The 3,971-nt window shown below is 46.0% G+C and overlaps 1 pseudogene; it reads left to right on the top strand.

Moving 5' to 3' along the window:
- LOC102170990 lies at positions 2,400-3,482 on the top strand (annotated as a pseudogene).

Below are 3,971 nucleotides of genomic sequence, written 5' to 3'. Positions count from 1 at the left end.
AGTCTCCTCCTGAAATCTCATTCGTTTTTGCCCAGCCAACCACCACTGTCAGGCTACGGATGCTACGGCCCTAAAAGATGCTTCATTGGAGAGAGGAATAAGACATGTGGAGCTTTAAGTTTACATAGTGACCCAAGTCACTGGCCTGACTCTAGACCTACTGCTGTGTGGCCTTGAACAAGCCTCTCACCTCCTTGGGACCTCACCATCCTCACCTGTAAAGCCACTTACTAAACCCAGTCACCTCTGAGGATTCTTCTGGCTCTAACCATCCAGTATAGACACCCCTTCCTTGTCCAAATGCCTGTGGCATTTGTGATCTTCACTGAATACGCTGACATACACAACTTATTGCCGCTTGTTTTCAGCTGAATGGGGCTTCCCTCCCTGCAGTCATTCAATGCTTTTGGTGACGTTTGATAGATCTTGACTGCACAGCTTTGTGTCAGCCTCTTTTACAGGTGCTGGGTGTTTATAAAAACTGGCCTGTTCTCCTAGATTCTACAGTCTTGCTTGGGGTAGGGAGCAACTAAGTGAAGAAACAACATGTAATTGGGTTGTGATAAGTGCTATGGAGTAAAATAAAACAGGGCCTAGGGATAGAGCGTGAGAGTGGGGTGTGAGCTGTATTTTAGTGTCAAGAAGAGCCATTTTCCATTCTTTAAAATTGGAGTGTGCACGTGTGTGCTAAGTCGCTTCAGTCATGTCTGACTTTGTGCAACCCTGTGGATGGTAGACTGCCAGGCTCCTCTGTCCATGGGATTCTCCAGACAAGAATACTGGAGTGGGTTGCCACGCTCTCCTCCAAGGGATCTTCCCAACCCAGGGATCGAGCCTGTGATTTTTAATGTCTCCTGAATTGGCAGGGGGGTTGTTTACCACTAGCGTCACCTGGGAAGCCCTAACATTGGGTTATAATTAACATATAGCTTCTGACACCAGTTTCAGTGTGTAATTGCAATTCTCCATCAAGCAATTCTCTGACACCAGCTGAGTGTCCTACAATTCAACTAGGTTCTGACACTGTCTACCCCGAGACAGCATCAGACCACGTTCGTGCAAGTTCGTGCGTTCAATGAACAGTGAGGCCAAACAAACTGAAACATCAGAGTTTGGAGCAGAGAAAGTTTTACTGCTGGGCCATGTAAGGAGACAAGGTAGTTCTTGCCCTGAAAAACCTCTAGTTTCCAAAAGAGTTTCGGGAAAGCATTTTTAGGGCCAGAGAAGGGAGTAGTGTCACAGATCTGAGGTCAGCTTGTGCAATTATCTGACTGGCTGATGGTGAGGCAGAAGGATGGTATCACAGGGATTCAGAGTATCAGTCCTCAGACTCCAGGAGGCTTGGGGCTCTGTGCTCTCGGTCTTCAAGTAGTCAACATCTTCCATTTGTTGGAGACTGGGAGGCTTTTACATCTTTAAAACCACTCAGAAAATTTGCATCCAATTTTGTTATCTAGATACTTTGTGTGTGTGTTAGTCACTCAGTCGTGTCCCACTCTTTGAGACCCCACAGGCTGCAGGCCACCAGGCTCCTCTGTCCATGGGATTTTCCAGGCAAGGACACTGGAGTGGGTTGACATTTCAGGGGATCTTCCTGACCCAAGGATCGAACCCGGGTCTCCTGTACTGCAGGCGGATTCTTTACCATCTGAGCTATGAGAGGAGCTAAAGCAGACGATGTGGGTAGTGGGGGAGGCAACCCAGGAAGGCCCCAAGGGGTACTTCTTGGTTACAATATCTGCCCCTCCACCTTTCTTTGGTATTCCTGTCAACTACAAATTGGCACTTGCTATCTACCTATCTATTTGGTATGTCTCTACAGACCAAAGTGGGAATCCGGGAGGCAGGCACCTCTGCAATTAATGAGCACATTTAAAACTCCCCAACCTGCAGACGCCACACACAGGAAACACTTCCAGGAGACTCCCAACCAGAGTACCAATGCTACCACCAGTTTCAGGTGGTGATGGGGTTCTAGACTTCTGACTGTTTTCAGGCATGGGGGTCTCCACCCTAGAGAAGAAAGGAGATGGACAGTGAGAACATCTGCCAGGAACTGCTTTCAAACCTAGGCCACCCACAGAGTCCCCCATGAAAACAGCTGAAAAGCAAAGGGAATGACAAGGACTTTACGATTATCTGCAGACCTAAGCTAAACCAAGAGAACTTTCCAGCTATATCTTGGGACTCCCTTCCAGACGAGCTACTCTTAGGAATCTTTTCCTGTCTGTGCCTCCCTGAACTTCTGAAAGTCTCCAGTGTTTAAGAGACAGCATTGTCTAGAGTTTGATGAGTCTCTCTGGCAGACTGTAGACCTCACAGGCAGAAACCCTTACCCAGATGTGGTTGGTCGGCTTCTATCCTGACGGGTGGTTGCCTTCTGCTGCCCATGATCATTTATGGACCAATTGTTAGTTGAATATTTCAGCCCGTTTTGTCTACAGCACCTGGACCTGTCGAACTCAGTGATCGATGTGTCTACCCTCCACGGCCTTCTGTCACTGCTCCAAGTTGGGGAATCTCAGCCTGGAAGGCCTCCAGCTTTCTGGTCCCATTGTTGATAATCTTGCTAAGAATACAAATTTACTGAAACTCAACCTTTCTGGGTGTTCTGGATTCTCTGAATCTGCCCTGAAGATTTTGCTGAGCAGCTGTTCCAGATTGGATAAGCTAAAACTTTCTTGGTACTTTGACTTTGCTGAAAAGCATGTATACGTGGCTATTGCACATGTGTCAGGAGAAGGCAATGGCACCCCACTCCAGTACTCTTGCCTGGAAAATCCCACGGATGGAGGAGCCTGGTAGGCTGCAGTCCACGGGGTCGCTAAGAGTTAGTCACAACTGAGCGACTTCACTTTCACTTTTCACTTTCATGCATTGGAGAAGGAAATGGCAACTCACTCCAGTGTTCTTGCCTGGAGAATCCCAGGGATGGGGGAGCCTGGTGGGCTGCCGTCTCTTGGGTTGCACAGAGTCTGACATGACTGAAGCAACTTAGCTGCAGCAGCAGCAGCAGCAGCAGCAGCAGCAGCAGCAGCAGCAGCAGCATACGTGTCAGAGACCATCATCCAGCTGAATCTCAGCAGGTACTGAAAGAATCTGCAGAGATCAGATGTCTCTACCTCAGTTGGGAAGATGTCCCAGTCTTGTCCACCTAGACTTAAGTGATAGTGTTATGCTGAAAAATGACTGCTTTCTAGATATTTACCAACTCAGCTACCTCCAACATAGTACTCAGTCGGTGCTATGACATAATACCTGAAACTTTACTTGAACTTGGAGAAATTTCCACACTAAAAACACTACAGGTCTTTGGAATCATGCTGGATGGTAACCCTCAACTGTTAAAGGAAGCCCTCCCTGATCTACAGATTAATTGCCCCCATTTCACCACCATCGCCAGGCTGACCATTGGCAACAAGAACCAAGGGATATGGGGCATCAAATGCTAACTATCACTGGAGAAGCCCAGTTGTCTATAATGCATCTGTTGCAAGATGGTGTCTCCTCTTTTCTTTGAACAGGAAAAGTAGGCAGGAAGCCCAACTGTGGAGAGCTCAGCTATTTTTATTCTTAATTTTCTGTTGCCTTCCTTCTAGAATTATATTAGAGAACCATTGAAGAGAAAAAACTGTGAAGTGTTGCTTTATAGAAATGATTTTGAAAGCTTTTATCACTGCTATACCCTTAAAAGCCTAAGTTCTATGCTTTTTGAAATTTTAGGGAGAGTGAACCTTTAATTTCAAGATAGCTTAAATAGCAAACTTTGAACTACATTTTCCAAATGCCCTTCTTAGAAAATCTATTTAGAATCAGGCTTAAAAATCACCACCAGCAAATCTTTTTCATAGCCTATATGGCAACTGAACTTTCTTCTATTTAATTTTTCAGCACTGCTTTATTGTAAGACATAGGTTGCAAAAAATAATAAGCTATTTGTATTGTAAGCTGAACAGAATGAGAATCAGAGT

Source organism: Capra hircus, chromosome 13 (genome assembly GCF_001704415.2).
Source record: "Capra hircus breed San Clemente chromosome 13, ASM170441v1, whole genome shotgun sequence".
In the NCBI taxonomy this organism is placed as follows: domain Eukaryota; kingdom Metazoa; phylum Chordata; class Mammalia; order Artiodactyla; family Bovidae; genus Capra; species Capra hircus.
Note: the sequence above shows the minus strand (reverse complement) of the source record. Positions and strands in the feature narration are given on the sequence as shown.